General features: G+C 40.5%; 1 long non-coding RNA gene across 1 annotated transcript; it reads right to left on the bottom strand.

The window, feature by feature from the left end:
• Nucleotides 1-777: 777 nt before the first annotated feature.
• LOC117079411 lies at nucleotides 778-16,365 on the bottom strand. The gene is made up of 4 exons (XR_004435422.1): nucleotides 16,285-16,365; nucleotides 11,637-11,819; nucleotides 2,375-2,501; nucleotides 778-1,094 (listed from the first exon to the last, which is right to left on the bottom strand). It is a non-coding gene; the product is annotated as an uncharacterized LOC117079411 (long non-coding RNA).
• Nucleotides 16,366-18,183: the final 1,818 nt, after the last annotated feature.

Genomic DNA, 18,183 nt, shown 5'->3' with positions numbered 1-18,183 from the left:
CAACTTCAGTTTAGTTTTGAGTCAGGGCAGTGAAGATAAAATATGAATGGGCTTAGGAAATGGTCTTCCACATTCATAAAAGAAAAAAAAATGTAACATTGCTGCCAGGTCACCCAGAACAAGTTCCAATTCCCAATAGTCAGGGAAGAATTTTAAAAGTAAAAAATCAATGGCTATGAAATTACACATTAGTCCAGGGCAGAGTGCTCTGTCTGTTTTCCCAGTGAACATTCATTCATCTTACTATAGTAATAGTGGCACAGACAATTTGCTGGAGTGAAGTTGATCTATAAGTGTTTTAATTAAAGTTCTGACAGCCAATTGAAGCCTTTTTTATTTTTTGGATGTATCTTATCAATCTTTCTCTGTCAGTGAATAGCTGTGCCTAGGGAGTTTAATGAATGAGGGAGGTGTAAGTTAATGTGGATGTAGTAACTGATCAGGAGGAAAGGGATATTACGGGTTTCTTTTCTTATAAGCTCCCCAAGCTCAGAATTCTATAAGGCGTATCTTGATAAGTGTTTGTTGAACACAAGAATTGATGAAGATTGCTCTAGGACTGTGCTTTACCATAGGATGGGAATTTGGCCATCCTAGGTCTATTTGCTGGCTTTCTGTCTTAGAAGCTGTGTATTCTTGAACAAGATACTAAAACCTTCAAGTTTCACTTTTCTCAGTTTTAAATAGGGACAATTAACACTTACCTTATCACAGCAGGCAGAGTTGAAATCAGAAAAATAAAGAAGACAGTTAAGGCAATGACTGAGTGCTTATTACATGATAGATTTTATGTTAGGCATAGATGACATGGAGAAAACTAGTCTTGCTAATTGTCCTTGAGGAGCTCCAAGTTTAGAAGGGAAGATGGACATGGCACACCTAGTGAAAATACAACATGAAGCCGGTCGCGGTGGCTCATGCCTGTAATCCCAGCACTTTGGGAGGCCAAGGTGGGTGGGTCATTTGAGGTCAGGAGTTCGAGGTTTATGCATTTAGCACCTCTCTGCCATTGTTTACTGATATTCCCAAGTTAGACAATCCATGGACCATTTCTTGGGAACAAAATACCTCTTCATTAGTCCTGCTAGAGTTATCTGAAATAGAGGATAAAATATATAGGTTAGTGATATGACCAGGAGTTTTTTGAGAAATTGACATAAGCCATACTATATTCAATATTATGAGAGCCAATTACATTTGGATGCCGACGTTTCTTGGACAATGCTTGGTTTAAACTTAGTCTTCTCAGCCTCAATCATTGACATTTTTTTTCCAAGTGGAAATGTGAGAATGAAATGAGTACTGCCTGTGGGCCTAGCCTCCCACCTTCCTCCTGTGCTAAGCTTTTGACATGATCAGTCGTTGCCATTGTCTCCATCAATGGTCATTTTCATTCCCGACTGGCTTGTATGCCTAGTGGCCGTGGTAATGTGACGTCTCACCTTCTGAGAATACATAGACCACATGGAGCTGTTTTCCTCTAAGCAAACAAGCTGCCATAAAAGTCAACTAGAGGGAGGGGAAGTGACCCTTAATGGGCTGTAATGATCCACTGTGTTTCTCTCTTGCCTAACTTTGGCCTTGGCCAAAAGGTAGCTTCTTGTTCCCACCAAGTCTTACATGTTTCCCTGTCCAATTGTCCTTTCTATGTTCCAAGAAGATGGCATGAAATAATAGATGTGAATTGGCCATAGAAACTGTGAGGCACTATATGCTTTGAAAATTATACAATTATTATTACCTTGTTTCCTTCACAGGGATGTTCCTATAGGGACATAGTGGTATGGGGTGACGGGAGGGAGTTAGGTCAGTCTAATCACAGCAGGCAGAGTTGAAATCAGATAAATAAAGCAGACAGTAAGGCAATGACTGAGTGCTTATTACATGATAGATTTTATGTTAGGCATAGATGAGATGGCAAAAACTAATTTTGCTAATTGTCCTTGAGGAGCTCCAAGTTTAGAAGAGAAGATGGACATGGCACAACTAATGAAAAGACAATGAGGCTGGTTGCGGTGACTCATGCCTGTAATCCCAGCACTTTGAGAGGCCAAGGTGGGTGGATTATTTGAGGTCAGGGGTTCAAGACCAGCCTGGTCAACATGGTGAAACATAGTCTCTACTAAAAATACAAAAATTAGCCGAGTGGTAGTGGCGTGTGCCTGTAATCCCAGTTACTCGGGAGGCTGAGGCAGGAGAATTGCTTGAGCCTGGGAGGCAGAGGTTGCGGTGAGCCAAGATTATCCCACTGAACTCCAGTCTGGGCAACAGAGTGAGACCCTGTCTCAAAACAAACAAACAAACAAATAAAAACAAACAAACAAAAAATATGAAAAGGGATGTCCAAAGTGAGTCACGTGGTGCTACAGGGTACCTTGGATGGAGGCACGGGCTTTCAATCGAGAGGCAGGGCATCCAAGGCTTCCCAGGGATGAGAGGAGAACATGAGATCCATGGAGGTGGGAGTTACTCTCTTCTTTTCACTGCAATGTTCCCAGCACCTGGAATAGTGCTTGACATATGTTAGATCTCGCCCCCAAAATTTGATGAAGAAATGAATGACTGATTTTGAACTGTGAATTGGAAAAAGATGACAGAGATAACTATGACTTGGAGTGAGGAGTATATGAAGACGAGGCATTCCTGCCTACTCTGTAGGGCCTCAGATTTTTCTAGCACTGGAAAATGGGATCTCAATTTTCTAGTGCTAAATGCAGGCTCCTCTTTCCCCCTGCAACTGCCCCCTTAGGCAGATCTATCTTCACTGCAATAAATGGGGTTTGATACAATGACTGAAATAATTCTGCTATTATTAATCAGTTCCAAATACTTGATATCATTACTTAATCTGGACTTCCAGGGGATATTTGGAATTGAATTTTGACAAAAATTAAAGGAAGCTGGAAGAAGTTATTCACCTTTCCAGTATCACCGTTACTTTGGTGCCAGCAAAACTCCCACATTTCTTGTGCTTACATTCAAAATGTTGCCAACAAATAAATATACAACTTAGAAGAGCCAAGCAGATGGCCAGTGCCCCAAACACAGATTGACCACTGGCTCTATTTTTGACTGCCGATATTAAAAGCAAAATTCAAGTAGGCACTTAATAAAATATTTGTTAAATAAGTGAATATAGCTTATGTGTTGTCCCACATTTCCTGATTTATTTTATAAGAAGGGATTGGTGAATGATGGTGCAGAGTGCAATTAGTGGACTCTGATTGCGTGCCAGGAAGAGGTGGAGTGTGTTCTAAACAACACAGGATGTTAGTCTGGAGGGTTTACTTAAGTCTCAAATCTCCCATGGTATGACTTTTGGCTGAACACTTCTGCTTGAGAAACCTAGATTGTCTCTACAAATAAGAGTTCCTTTAGGCTTGGACAGTCCCAGTAGTGTATATCTACCCAAAGGAAAAGAAGTCATTTTATCAAAAGATAGACTGGTGGCTCATGCCTGTAATCCCAGAACTTTAGGAGATAGAAGTGGGGGAATTGCTTAAGATCAGGAGTTTGAGAGCAGCCTGGGGAACATAGAGACCCCATTAACTGGATGTGGTGGTGCACATCTCTAGTCCTAGCTACTCAGGAGGCTAAGAGGAAGGAATGCCTAAGCTCAGGAGTTTGAGGCTGGAGTGAACAATGTTCACACTCCACCCTGGGTGAAGAGTGGGACTTTGTCTCTAAAATAACTAAATAAATAAAAATAAAAAGATACCTGCACCTGTATGTTTATGGCAGCACTATTCATAATAGCAAAGATACAGAATCAACCTAAGTGTCCATCAATAGAGGACTGGTTAAAGAAAATGGAATCTATATACACAATGGAATACTATTCAGCCATAAAAAGAATGAAATCATGTCATTTGCAGCAACATGGATGGAACTGGCGGTCATTATCTTAAGTGAAACTACTCAGAATCAGAGAGACAAATACCGTATGTTCTCACTTATAAGTGGGAGCTAAATAATGTGTACATATGGATGTAGAGTGTAGAATAATAGACATTGGAGACTTAAGAGGGTGAGCTGGTGGGAGGATGGATGATGAGAAATTACTTAACAAATACATGGTATGTTATATGGGTGATGGATACCCTAAAAGTCCTGACATCACCACTACACCATCTATGTATATAACCAAATGTAAGCATGTTTTCTTAAAAAAAACAAGGGGTGTCCTTTAGGCTCTGAGATTCTGTGATTTCATCATCATCAGTTCCATGTACATAACTCTTGTCAAAGGCAGTGAGGTTTTTTGTTCTTAAGGAACAGAGACATTCACATTTGCATTGCAACCCCACAATGAGGGAATCAAATAAACACAAATAATTAGAACTGGTCTAAGGACTTCATTTTTATGGGAAAGTTCAGAGATGGGAAGTGGCTTGCTCAGAGTCATGGAGCAAGTTCGGATACAGGCCTAGAATCCAGGGTTTCTGAACTTCAGCCCAAGATTCTCTAGGTTTTCATCATAACAATAATCAATAATAGTGGCATGTTGTTGGACAGGGTCAGACTGAGGTGCACAAAGGCCAGATGGCTTGTCTAAATGATGTATTTGTGTTTGTGACCCTGCATAAATTGGTTATGGGTTGTGGGGATCTATTGGCCTGGTTTCCTCCATCATTTTACTGCTCAGATCAGCTCACCTTGCGTATTAGATATGTGCCTATGGCATCAGAAGATCAGGTATAACCAAGCCACGGGCTTCTCAGGCTGCGCTGGGTCTCTCAGCATGTAGGTGTGTGTTGTAGGCAATACCCTCGCCACTGCCAGATCTGACCCTGGCCACTCCCACCCCCAAGTGCTGATCTTAGGGAAAGCTGCAATTGAAGACATGGAAAAGAAAGAAATAGCAGAGTTAATCACCCACTTTTTCCTCCTGGGGTTTTGGTAGAGTTGACCTAAGATCCTTTGCTTCTCATATGGTAGAGATTGCTGGGTGTACCACCCAGACTTTCTGAGAACAACCCAGTTAGACATAATGATTTAGAAAAAACCAGGGTTTTTTGGGTCTAATTGATTGATGATTGATGTCTAATGTGGGACACGGGTGGTTTTTAACATTTTCAAGCACAATTATGTATGTGCATTGACTGTAACCCATATAAAGTCCAGATCACCTGAATGGAAATGGAGACAAAGAAGAGAGTTTAATAAAATAAAGACTTCAAAAATATTACTCATAGAGTCTATGCATACACATATGTAGTCTCTCAATTAGGAGAGAACCAGAAGGAACTGGATTTTCAATCAAAGGCTGTGCATACTTTGTTTAACTGAATTCAGTGTTACAGAAATAATAACCTACAATGTGAATATGAAGGAATTTAGAGGAGAGAAAAACTAAATTCAGTGGGCAATAGCATTTTCCAAAGGCTTCTGAGAAGAGGTGAATTAGACAAGCTTCTTGCAGTGGATCAGTATATAGGCCAGGGTTTAAAAGGTTTGAATTCTATTTGACCTTAAAAAGATTACTGACTTCAGTTTTCTTGTTTATAGAATGAGAATAATGATGGTATATACACTTAGCATTGAGGGAATTAATAAACTATTCTGTGTTATGTGCATGGCTGTGCTTTATATGGATCAAGTGCTAATAAATGTTAGCCATCACTAGTAGTATTATTTTATCCAATACAATGGTTTTCCAAACAATTATGCAGTCTTTCTTGAAGACTACCTTGGATAGGGAGAAATATGCTGATTTTTAAACTATTGTTTCTCAGCTCTAAATTCACAGTTCAGCGTTCTATTTTGCAATGCAAGCGCTTAGAATCTACACATTCTATTTCTTCTTTGCTAGCTGGCCCCTGCTAGTTTCTCCCCGCTGGAGCACTGGAGAGAAACCGGAAAGCAAGAGGAGGGAGAGAGGACATGTTTCCTTCTGTGTGTTGTTCCTTTCAGTGCCACTTTCCACCCAACAGCTTTTCGTCCCAGTTACAGCACTTTATTCCAATCCGCAGCTTCTTTCCATACTTTTCATTGTTTTATTGTACTCCTCAGAGGTAGCCTGGCAACATCCTTCCTCAGGGGACTGAACTCCACCTCTATAGTATAGAGCTCTTCTTCCAAGCTGCTAAGGGAACAGAAGCAGCCGGGTAGCATCCCCTCTTCAGAGGGTTTGGGTCCTAGTTTCCTGGAGCCACTTCTCTGAGCTTTCTGGTTCTGATAACCTCAACCTCTTCCCTTTAATGAGCCATAGGGTAGCTGCTTGCTGCCATATTTTCATCCTATTATTTCATCATTCCTATTTATTTGTCAGTTTTCTCATGAGTTTTTTTTAAAACCATTTCCCCATATTAAATTGTCTCTGTTAATATAACCAGTGTGGTTGTTTTCCCAAGTGACCTGACTGATCAGAGTAACACTGCAAAGCTAGAAAGCACTTTTGAATTTTCTCATTAAACAGGTTATGGCATTTTTTGTTTGTTTGTTTTTTGGTTCTAATCTATGAGGTCTATCTCTGCTGCCCCCCCCTTCCTTTCTACCCATAAGATAGTTTTTGCCATTTTTACCGCTAAAGTTTTTTTGAAGTTGATGATTTAAAGCTATTGTTTAAAAAACCATTTCAGATGATTATAAGAGTTATTCCTTGTGCTAGATCAACCTGGTAGATTGGCTAGAAGATAAATAAGAATAAAAACCACTATTCCTTGGACTGTCTCACGAGCAGTGTTCCTCACCAGGTGGTTTTGAGCTTGGCTTCCAGGTTGCCGCAGATGGTCTTAGATGTTTTTTATTTCCATCTGTGAATTACATGGTTGAATAATATAGTATTCTTTCTGTCTTAAATGACAAAAACTCAACTCAGTCTCTTTTAAGAAAAAGAGAGACTTTCTTAACTGAAAAATTCAGGACATCTGTTTCAGGCATAGCTGGATCCAGATGCAGTAAATGATACCTCCGGGAATCTATCTCCTGAGTACACACCCTAAACTAAGTAGGGAAAGGAACACTCTGATTGACTGGCAGTAATAATGAAAATGTAAGAAGGACAGTGCATCTAATCAAAATCAGGGGTTTGTCTTCAGAATGAGGAGAAATGGATTCCAGGCAGGCAAATACAGCAAATGTTGCCCATGACACTATTGATACAGTTGTCCAAAGAATGTGGGTGTCAGCACTGCAGCGTGGAGATTTTGCCTGTTAAGATGAGGGGCTTCACTCTCTCCAGGATGCTCACTGCTCCATGCGTGTCATTGTGTCTAGAGTAATCAGCCTTGATGTTGGATACAAGGAGCAAATCTGTGAGATGACTCACTTGCCTATTTTATTCCTCTGTAATGGTCTCTTTCCCTTTTCCTTCCTCCTGGCAATCAGTGTGGTGAATTGGGTGGGCTCTGAAACTAAATTGCTTGGGTTTGAATCTTGGTACCAATCTGTTAACCCAGTGACTTTGGGCAAGTTACTGTATTGTGCATCTGGATAATAGGACCTTTCTTCATCTTCGTGTCTTTCTTTATCTACCTTTCTTCATCAAATACTACAATAGTATCTTTTCCATGAAGATCTAATGAAATTATAAGTGCTCAAACAGTGCTATAAATGGTAAGTAATCAGTAGGTATTATCATTATTCTCCCCCTACTGCAAAAACCATTTCCAGAGAGCTGAACCACTGGTAAGCCAGACTGGTCTCATGAATGTTTTACCAGATCTGTCTTCCTTTCTTCCCTGGCATTCTTCAGACTTTGTCCCATTGGTCGTCTTCCCTCTTGGAAATGAGAGCATTCTCTGTAAGGGTATGAGTCTGGCAGTCAGGCACCTCCTGGAATACATCCTGGCCTTTCCAGAAGTAATAGTCCAAATATTTCACAGGTATTATGGCTGTTGGCCCCAGCCACGAGGCAGCATCTTGTAGACTCTTTGATGTATCAGATGTTAACCTTTGAGTTACCATGTCACAGAGATGGCCAGGTATCCTGGTTTAAAAAATCTAGTTTTGCTATCTGAACCTATTTGGTTTCTCAGTCAGGGAGCATGAGTTCAGGCAGAAAGGGATACCTGTACTTCTCTACAGCTTCTAATAACTGCACAGTATTGCCCATATGAATGCGTTGTGGTTTAGTTAACAGACCTTTGAATATTGAGGCTGATAGTAACTTTTCTCTATTTATAAGTAAAACTTTGTATGTGCTAATATTAAAAAAAATAAAAAAACTAGTTATATGTTGTTCTGCTGGATTTTCATGGGGACAACACTCAGGAGCCTGGGGCAGTTGCTTTTTGCAGACTGGTGTGAAAGTCCTCCTATATTCTCTGTCTGCATGCCTCATTAGTCCTGACTGTTCCGCTTACTCATTCCATGATCCTGGAAGGTCACCTAGCCTTTTTCAGCCTCAGTTTTCACAGTGTTCAGCATTAAATGGGTTATCACATGGTAAATGCCTAATAAATATTATTGTTAGAGTAGACCCTGGAACAACACAGGTTTGGACTGAACAACTTTACTTTTATGTGGATTTTTGAAGAAAATATGTTAGAATGTGTTTTGAGATGTGCGACAACTTGAAAAACCTTGCAGATGAACCACACAGACTGGAAATATCGAGAAAATCACGAAAAAGTTTGGTATGTCATAAATGCATAAAGCATATGTAGAATCTAGTCTACTTTATCGTTTAATACTATAATATATTCATGAATCTATTATAAAAAGTTAAAACTTATCAAAACTTGCAGAAACACAGTATATGGTACCATTCATATTGCGGAAAAATAGTATATGTTGCCATTATTAGTTTAGAGAACTGTAAACACATGCAAAGATGCAATATTAAATCATAACTGCAGGCCGGGCGCGATGGCTCGTGCCTGTAATTGCAGCACTTTGGGAGGCCGACGTGGGAGGATCACAAGGTCAGGAGATCGAGACCATCCTGGCTAACATGGTGAAACCCTGTCTCTACTAAAAAGTCAAAAAAATTAGCCAGGTGTGGTGGCGGGCACCTGTAGTCCCAGCTGCTGGGGAGGCTGAAGCAGGAGAATGGCCTGAACCCGGGAGGTGGAGCTTGCAGTGAGCCGAGATCGCGCCACTGCCCTCCAGCCTGGGCAACACAGTGAGACTCTGTCTCAAAAAAAAAAAAAAAAAAAAAAAAAAAAAAAATCATAACTGCATGAAATTAATGGTAGTGCCTGCTTGTGTTGCTGTAATAATTTTGTACAGACCTCCTGTTACTACTGGAGGTGAGCTCAAAGGTTGTGTGTCCTCTTAAAACACTGTGTTACCCTAATCATTTCTGTGAGCAGTTTGCCTCTCCAGTAAATTGCACAGTGCAGCGAAGAGTGATCTCTCACAGTTCTTGCATTTTTCATCATATTTAGTGCAATACCATAAACTTTGAATAACACCATAAGGCCCATATGAAGTACCACGAGTGATGCCAGAAGTGCTCCCAAGCAGCAGAGAAAAGTCCTGACATGACAAGAAAAAGTTGAATTGCTTGATGTGTACCTTAGAGTGAGGTCTGCAGCTGTGGCTGTCTACCCTTTCAAGACAGATGAATCTATCATAAAGGCCATTGTAAAAAAAGAAAAGAAAATTCATAAAACCACTGAATAATTGACTATGTGTGTTATCAGTAAGGGTTCCATCAACAATAGGCTGCTGGTAGTTAACATTTTGGGAATCAAAAGTTATATAGATTTTGTTTTTCCTTGCAGGAGAACTGGTGTCGTTAACCTCCATATTTTTGAAGTTTCAACTGTAATAATATATTCCCCCATTCTCTACTCCCACTTTGTTTCCATTTGGACTTAAATCCTATGTTTCCTTTGACATTTTAGTATCCCAAATTTTATCTTAAAGAGATTTAAAAAATTCCTGAATGATGCCAATTGATTCTTCAGAAATAGGGGTGTAGGCTCAGCTTACCAAATTTGGGTTCAACCCCTCCTCCAAGATAATTAACATGCACTGATATTCCAGATCCTTTTCTCTCTCCATGGTGTCCTGGCAGAAACTTTGTAAGGTTCAGGCTAGGTCTGCACAACACTCTTAGATAAATCTCTCCCTTTGTCACACTGTTGAACTGCTAATAAAGAGAGCAGGCAGGCATTGTAGCAGGGCTTTCTTTGGTCAGAGAGCCTTAATGGTGTGTCAGGATTGTATAATTCACCCTCCAAAAGAATCCAAAAGAGAGATAAATTGTTTGGTTGGGAGAAATTAACTGCAGATTGATCCTATCTGTTTTAATTTAGCACAAGACAGCTTAGACTACTCCAAAGAGCCAGATGGGCTATTGATCTGACAACAGGATAATCAGAGCATCAAAGCTGGGTAGGGGGTGGGGGTTGGAGAATTTGGAGCACCTGGGACTTTGCCAGGGTGGCTTTCTTGGTACAAAAGCCACCCCTTAATTGAGCAAGTGCCTTTGCCTGCTAACAGGTCTTATTAGGAGCCAGAGCTCCTGAGGCCCAGGCCTGGCAGCGGCATGGGGCTGTCATGTAAAGAGATGATGTCTTATGCTGGGTGTGTTGGGAGAGGGATGCCACTTGGCAGTGGAAAGGGGATAAGCTGGGGGTCAGGAGAGATGAGAGGGGGGTACTGTGCTCTAGGAGGGCGCTGACAAGATAGGAGAACTGGGATTAGAATCAGGCAGTAGAACTTGGAAGCTACAGGGCCTCTCTTTTCCTCTCTTCCTTTTACTTTATTTTCTTTAAAAAATATTTGATCTCTTTTTCCAGTTTGTTTCACTTCTGTCTTGTCTCTGAGTTACCGCCCCCACCAGCACTTGCAGCTGCATTAACCCTGTTACTGGTCTATAAAGAGTGCTTTCTCCGGAGGAGCCAGGGCAGAGGTGTGTATTGAAGCTGAGTGTCTCCAGCTGTGTGAGGGGCCCGAGTGTGAGTGGGGTCACACCGTCCCATTGTCCTGAAGCTTTGTTTGTGGTCAGATTTCTCCTCTGGCCCACAGAGAGTTAGATGTCTGCTGTTTCAGGACACTCCCAGATGGGTCAGGCAGAGTTCTTGGGATGCCACAGTGATATGTCAGGACGCCCTGACACATGAGCTATCTGAAGGCCCAGCCAAGGCCCACATATCAAAGGGCAAATGGAGCCATGGGGGGCCCAGAGAAAGGGTGGATGATTCCAGAAAATGACACTTGGAACAGAGTTTTGCAAGCTCCCTGTGTCTGACCTTGACAAGACCCTGAGATCCCTTACTCCAAGGACCTGTTTCTGGGGATGGGGCTGGTAGCAGGCCCTGGAAAGTTGTGTTAACTCTGGGTGGTCATCTGTCAGCAGCACTCCGACCAAGGATTCTGCAGTGCAGCAGGGATGTGCAGGTGGATATAAATGTTAGAAGGCAAAGCTGAACTCATCCTGCTAAGGAAAGTCACGACAATGGTATAAACTTAGGCTTTTTAGCTGGGGGCAAGGATATTGGTCCTCTTTTTCCTTATTCTCCTCTGCCTTCCCCTCCATCCTAACCCTTACCCCACTCCTTTCCGGGAACCCAATGATCTCCCTCATTCATGGAAAATTTTGTCAGGAAGACCATATATCTTATCAGGATATCATCAAGTCCCCTGAGCATTTGGTCTATAATGAGGAATAGAAAAAAGTCATACTTAACATAAGCCGGGTCAGATTTATCTGGAGGTAGACTTCTGAGATAACAACATACCACTCCTCTGTTGTTGAAGTACCTTGGATAAATGAGGAGAGGCAGAGGGCAGAAAAGCCTTCTAAGAGAAGGAGATGACTACTTTCTTCCTTCCTTCATTCATTTAATTTGATGGTCTACTGTGCTAGACTTCTAGACTCTGGGGAGCCAATAATCACTTAGTGACCTCATGGAACTTGCATCCTTGCATGGAGAGAATGGTAATAAAAAAATCACGTCTCAGGTGTTGAGGGCTAGGAATATATATATTTTTAAGATACTAATTATATAAGACTTTGCTCTTTGTTTAAATGTCAAAATGAAAGCTTTAAATTAAACAGATGTCACTAACCCTAAGTACTTTATATCAGTGTTATTTGGGGCAGTTGAATGGGTAGTTTTATAAATTTGTCTTTTCTGATTTTTAATTCGATTTATAGATGGGACAACAGATCCATGAGTTAACCTACATATTCAGTTTGAATTTTTCATAAAGCAGAGCCTGCTTTGCTCCCATTTTCTGTTCATTTGAGGGAAAATAGAATTTTTGATGCCTGAAATAATAATGATTTCTTTTTCCCATCTAAAAGAAATATCAACTAGAGGAATAGCTAGGTTCTCGACATAGTGGAAAAATAATAAAGTATATTAATAGCTGAACAAATGGATCTTGCTGGGAAATATTTTGGACTTTCAATGGTCTCACAGAGATAGAATATTTCCTGAACCTAAAACCCTTTTTTTCCTTTTGGTATTTTTACAAAAAAGACTAAATGCCTTTTGATTAAAATTGTGGAATCATTTGAAGGTAAGCTTTTGGAATGCCAGGGAACCGAGGCCCTGAATGCATGGAGCACTGAAGCCCACACGTTGGCGTCCTCTTGCTAGGAGGCTGGCCTGACCTCCCCTCACTTTCCCTGCATTTTCAGCGTTGCTACGCTAACTAGGGCTCAGGACTCTTAACCTGTAGCTGCAAAAATGATAATTCTTACAAAAGCCTGGCAGATGAAAAGCTAAAGACAGATTCTGTATTTCATCTATGTAAGATGACCTAATAGTGAAGGGAATCTTTAGACTAAGAGAAAACGCCAGTCAAGCCCATTAACAGTCACAGACCTTTGTGTTAGGGTTTCACATGCAATTGAATGATCTAGAGACAGCTTGCTTCAGGAGAAACAGATTTTGAACTCAACGAGTCTTGTTTGAGTTACGGCTAGCTCTGAGACTTTGGACCGTCTGACTCTGAACAGGTTGCCTAACCTTTCTTGTCTTCCACATCTTTAATGAGGAAAGTAATAGTATCTACCTCTTGGGATTGTTAAGAGGATTAATGAGTTCATATGTTTAAAACATGTCACAGTGTCTAGTGCATAGTAAACATGATATAAGTGTTAGTTATTACTAACTCTGGATCTCAGTTTTCTGACTCATGAGATGATATGCAGCTCAGGCTGTTTAAAAGCCATGAAATAGTGCTGTCTTTTGTAAATAGTAATATACCAAGCAAATGGAAACTAATTTAGGCCATGTTATTTTTTAAAGTTTGAACCTTCCTCTTTAGACAGTCTGATTATTTTCTCACATTTAATTATTATCCAATTTAATTAACAGAAAAATAACCACAAATAGGCCCCCATGTATTTTTGCATGTATTACTGGTGGTTTGTACTGAGGGACTTCAGAGAAGATTTTTATTTAAAATGTTATACAAAATCAATATAATCCATTAAAACAATTACAAAAATATGACAAATGAGCAAAACAGATCATTATTTATGAGTAGACCTGAGAGATATGAGAGGCCCTTTTGAAACACTTAGACTCAGGGAATAATTCAATGCTATCTAATTCAATTCACTTGAAATAGTTACTAAGTATCTACTAGGCATCAGGCAGTGTGCTAGCACAGGAGAGGTTAATATTTAAATTTCTCTGCCCTCAAATAATTCTCAATTTAAGAAAAGGATCAGATAATAACATGTGTAAGTATAATACAAGGCAAGATATGAGGGGACCTAAATTCTCTGTGATTTCAGAGAAGAAAGATATCCCACTAAGTCAATGGAAATACAATCACAGGTTTTAAAGTCAGAAGAGAATTTAGTGATGATCTTACTTAACCTTTCATGCAATTCAAATTTTTTTTTCCATAATAGCATTCATTCATGGGTCAATTTATTTACTTGCTCATTCTGTAATTCCTGAGTGCCTGCTGTATATCACAGATGTAGGACAAACAAAGGTTAATAGGACATGATATTAGTGTTCCTTTTTGACTTGGGAGGTCAATTTTTTTCTCTTAAGACCTTCAAATGATTGGATGGGGCCCACCTGTGTGATGAAGGGTCATCTGTTTTAGTCCAAGTCTACTGATTTATTTTTATTTATTTTTAAATTTATTTTGAGACAGAGTTTCGCTCTGTCCCCCAGGCTGGAGTGTGGTGATACAATCATGGCTCACTGCAATCCCTGCCTCCCGGGTTCAAGCAATTCTCATGCCTCAGCCTCCCAAGTAGCTAGAGTTACAGGTATGTGCCAATAGACCTGGCTAATTTTTGTATTTCCAGTATAGATGGGCTTCTATCATGTTGGCCAGGCTGGTCTTGAACACTTGGCCTCAAGTGATCCGCCCGCCTTGGCCTCCCAAAGTGCTGGGATTACAGACGTGAACCACCGCGCCTGGCCCAAGCCTACTGCTTTATATGTTAATGTCACCTAAAAAATATCTTCACAGAAACATCTAGAATAATGTTTGACTGAATATTTGGATACTGTGGTCTAGTCAATTTGGCCATCATAGATAAAATTAACCATCACAGATATCATCCTTGCCCCCGAGGGCCTTGCAACATTGAGCGATATATGTATGTGAAAAGATTTACTGTTCTGTGTAATTGTTGTTAATGATAGAAGGAAATTCCAGGAACTGTGGGGCCCAAGGAAGGGCACAGCTAATCTAACCTGAGAGTGTCAGAGAGGACTTCTCAGAAATGGACATCCAGGCTGAGTCCTGATGACTTTCATCATAACCATGTGAGGCAGACAGCATTGATCTTCTCAATCTTCTCAATATATTGAGAAAACACAAAGAGCTGGGAAGAAGGAATACATACATACACACACACACACACACACACACACAGAGAGAGAGAGAGAGAGAGAGAGAGAGAGAGAGAGAAAGAGAGAAACTACTGTAATCACAGACTGAAAGTTGAGTATTGCCAAAGATAGCCTGGCTATTTTGATACACTATTATTTATTTGTTTTAATCATTGAAATTTTGGTAGCAGCTAAGCAGTCTCCCATATAGCTTGGGTCATATATATTAAAACACTATATTTGTAAATGTCTTTTCCCCACTGCCTAAATTTCTACAGCCCTTCCTTTTGCCACAGTTTTCTTCCTATATGGATCCTATTTCAAGTAATGTGACATCTTTTAATGATTGTATATATGTGTCTGAAACTGTATAAACACCATATCTAACTCTCACAAAAATCTACATGTTAGATAATTTTATGTACATATCAAAAGTGAGAAGACTGAGTATCTTAGTTGAGTTATCATTTGTCCTCAGTTCCATAAGCGTTGAAGGGCAAAGGCAGAATTTGAACCTAGAATTTTCTTACTCCAACAATTTCAGCCACAACAGGAGGGTCACAAGAAAAATGGCTGCTGGTGCTGGATCAAGTAATTGAAATGAGTGAAACAGGTGTGTGCACATGCACATGTACCTGCATGAGGGATGGGACTGTAGCAAATTGTAGAACTCATGACTCTTCCAAAAAGGGCAGGTGCTGCTCCGCTCCATCCAAATGCTGCTGCATGGAAAAACAAACCTTGCCTTGGCAGATCTTTAGTTTTCAAGAGTAACTGGAATTTTGTTTTTATTTTTTCTTTCTTTCTTTTAAAGTATGAAATCTCTTTATTTTCAATGCTGGCCCCAGTACATAAAAACACCATGTAGGCCAAATAAAATACACCTACTGGCTGGGTGGTTCCCATGAGTCACCGGTTTCTGACTTTTGATCTATACTATTATTCCTCCCAATATATAAATATTTCTAACACATTAACATTGTAACACCTCAGAGTGTTTAAATTTGTAGTAATAATATTTGTGGAACTAAATGTGGTCTCACATGACTTTCATCATAACCATGTGAGGCAGACAGGGAATGATGGTTACACTCCTATTGTCCTTGGACAAACTGAGGCTAAAGGGAATTATTACACCTGTCCTAGGCCACACGTGACTGAAAAAGGACTTGTATCTTTCACTAGAATGCAGTCTTTATTATCCTACGTAGCTTTCTTCAACACTAGGTGAGAAAACAAGAATTAAACTAACCAGGATATAGAGTGAAAGGGAAAAAGGCCCATGGCTCTTTATAGATTGGTGTTTAAGGAAATTAGAGAAGTAGAAATGTAAGAGAAATGGTCAAGAATCAGAACTAAGCTGGGAAGTTAGGTCTTGGCTGCTCTCAGACTCCAAAGAAAGATGTGGGTCTTGACATACCCAGTCCCTAACCTAGAGCTTCTTGTCCAAAGTGGGTATCAGTCCAGGGCTCTGATGGGATTCCCCTGATCACAATGACACTTGAGTTGAAAGAAACTTTTCAATTATCTAATAATTCATTTGTTGAATACTCAATTACTAAGAACCTACCATGTTCCAAGTGGCATGTGGTTTCCTTATCTCTCTGTTCCTCCCCTTCTCACGAAATCAGATCTGGAAGCCATGGTCCTAGAACTTGGAAGGTTGAAGAATGATTTGTCTATTTAAAAATATAAACCAATTCTTTGTTCTGTTGACTGTCATCATGGAAGTGGTTGTCCTTGGGAGGAAGTGGAGAGATAGGAATTGGATTCTGAAAACAATCTATTCTTCTGCTTTTTGAGACTATGGTACTTCTAGCAGATTTAGGCCTAAATGGAATATATTGTTGTCTGAAAATTTGAATAATGTGTAAAGGACAAACAACTCAATTTGCATTAATTAACATACACTCTTTAGCTTCTGTAAAATACAATTCAATATGATATGACAGCATGCTGTACAATATGATATGATACAATAGGGACACTGTGGTTTGAAGAGATTCTGGGGCTCTATGGAAATGAGGGGTTTAGGCAACAAAGTCATCTCAGGTATCTCCTATTTGCCAGCTACTGTCGTAGGCTTTGGGGAATACAGAAGGGTACAAGACTTCTCTCTGCTCTTGTGTAGACAGTGAATCCCAGGAGGGATGACGGACTTGTAAAGTGAGCTTTTCAACTCCATAGACCTGGGGTCTGTGAGAGTACAAGGGAGCCTGATGGAGCCTGGAGGGTCAGGGAAGACTCCCAGAAGAAGTAACTCTAGATCTTGTAAATGGCAGCTGTAATCATCTGAAGCCTTTGCGGGGAAAATGCTATCTGTGTATTGCTTTAATATTCGACCTGTGGACAGTGATGCACCGAGAATAGGGCAGGATGCTGGGCGAGGGCAAAGCAAGGCTGTGGGAGAAAATATGAAGCAGACACAGGCAGAAGAAACAAACAGGAAAACTGATGAGCAGGCAGCTGGGTGGAAGTGTGGAGTTTAGGTGTACTCAGGCACTACCACCAAGGAAAAGAGAGGAAGAAAGGACACAAGGACAAGGTAAAGGACTGGCAAGAAACTAGTCAGGGACCAGAGATCACAGAAGTAAGAGAACATGTGATAAGAAAAGTCCAGAGCAGTCACCTAAAAATTAGACAGAAGACTGCAGTGTCAGTATCCCTAGGACCTGATTCCAAGGGAACATTTCCTCCTCATGTCCTTCCCAGGAGGATAGAAGCTCATCTCTTGGCTAAAAGGCTGATGGGAGCCTGGGTGCGGTGGCTCATGCCTGTAATCCCAGCACTTTGGGAGGCTGAGGCGGGTGGATCACTCCTTGGTCAGGAGTTCAAGACCAGCCTAGCCAAGATGGTGAAACCCCATTCTCTACTAAGAATACAAAAATTAGCTGGGCATGGTGGCATGTGCCTGTAATCCTGGCTACTCCGGAGGCTGAGATAGAGAATTGCTTAAACCTGGAGGGGCGGAGGTTGTAGTGAGCTGAGATCGCGCCACTGCACTCTAGCCTGGGTGACAGAGCGAGACTCCGTCTCAAAAACAAAAAACAAAACAAAAGGCTGGTGGGAACACTTGGCTGGAATAGGCCAGGAATGGGCAGGAATTGGAGGAAGTTTCTTAATATTAAGTTATCTAACATTTTGATGAATGATTCTAGGCCGTGGGAAACATCTCAAATGATATCAAATGGTTTAATCAATGAAATTTTTTTCTTTACTTTTTTGTCTCATGGCATGAACTATTCATGGACTGTAATATCTGATTTCAGCTTTACTCAAACATTTTAATCCATAAATGTTCACAAGCAATTCATATAATTATGGAAGTTGGCCTTCTGGGTTGACAGTGGTCTTTTTTCCAGTTATGACACGTGCTTATAGATACGGATGCGAAGCAATCTGATGTTTCCTGTCTATGTGTCACTGCGGAGGAAAGTTACAGGAAATACACAGAGAAATATTTTAAAGA

Source organism: Trachypithecus francoisi, unplaced genomic scaffold (genome assembly GCF_009764315.1).
Source record: "Trachypithecus francoisi isolate TF-2019V2 unplaced genomic scaffold, Tfra_2.0 Lachesis_group7, whole genome shotgun sequence".
Taxonomy (NCBI): domain Eukaryota; kingdom Metazoa; phylum Chordata; class Mammalia; order Primates; family Cercopithecidae; genus Trachypithecus; species Trachypithecus francoisi.
This window is presented reverse-complemented; position numbering and strand designations above follow the sequence as displayed.